The 1,112-nt window shown below is 36.8% G+C and overlaps 1 protein-coding gene across 2 annotated transcripts in view; it reads right to left on the bottom strand.

Moving 5' to 3' along the window:
* raver2 (ribonucleoprotein, PTB-binding 2) overlaps window positions 1–1,112 on the bottom strand; it is a 79,368-nt gene that overhangs the window by 18,918 nt on the left and 59,338 nt on the right. The window lies entirely within an intron of this gene.

Raw genomic sequence — 1,112 nt, 5'->3', positions numbered from 1 at the left:
CTATCATCGCAGCACGTCCAGACTGAAATGCCACTTGATGGCCAAGCACACACCTGATACAAATTCTCCGCCCCCTCAAAGTATTTTTTTCACCCTTTTATTGATGGACAGTGTTACCGCTGTGTGAGAGATTGTTTACTCCAAGTGTGAATGTTAGTGTGAAATTGAACACTACAGTAGGCTATAAGAGCATTAAAACGAGAACAAATAATGGAACAAAAAGAAATCAAGGGACATTTAGAATGGATTAAAAAAAATAGTTGCGATCAATTGCGAGTTAACTATGACATTAACGCAATTGATCGTGATTCAATATTTTAATTGTTTGACAGCACTAGTAACTATATATGTTCTTTTATTACAATTCAACAATCATACAATACCTTATGTCTGATTACAGTAACTGACACCCAAAACATAACATCTACTGCCCTTTTTCACCTTTCAGACGTCACTTGTCAAATTCACTAGGTTCTCTCGTCAATATGCAAGAGGTATTGTACTCACTGATAATTATCACTGATAATTATAATCATCAAATATAAGCTGCATGCTGCTTAATAGAAGCACTCTTTTTTCTTTCACCAGAGAGGACAAAAAGCCTGGAAACATTACTTTCATTTATTCTATATTTTAATAAATCATCAGGGTAAGCAAAGGCGGTCCATGCAAACTCTCTTTTTCATTTCTGCATCAAGTTCATGGCCCCATCTAGAAAGAGTAATACCATTTATCCATAAAGTCTTCTGGTGGGATATTTAATGTATTTGGATCCAATAGCCAAAACACAATATCCTCCGGAGCAGGCTATCTATATCATTAAGCCAAAGTTACCATGGTGATATAGTCAGCGTGAAACAGCAAAGCCAGCACAACAAGTCCAATGTTAAAAGAGTTATATTGTTGGGCTAACAAATGTATTCATCAGAAATTTTCCAGTGTGGGATCAAAAAAGTCCATCTATCTATCAAACTCACACAAACACAGCACAACAAGAACTTACAGAGAGGATCAAAGTTGACACAAATGTACACACTTCCACTTTCAAGTATAGTTTGTGTGTGTGTGTGTGTGTGTGTGTATGTGTGTCAGACAGTAACTGTGGGGGGGGG

This window comes from Etheostoma spectabile, chromosome 9, assembly GCF_008692095.1.
Source record: "Etheostoma spectabile isolate EspeVRDwgs_2016 chromosome 9, UIUC_Espe_1.0, whole genome shotgun sequence".
Taxonomy (NCBI): Eukaryota; Metazoa; Chordata; class Actinopteri; order Perciformes; family Percidae; genus Etheostoma; species Etheostoma spectabile.
Note: the sequence above shows the minus strand (reverse complement) of the source record. Positions and strands in the feature narration are given on the sequence as shown.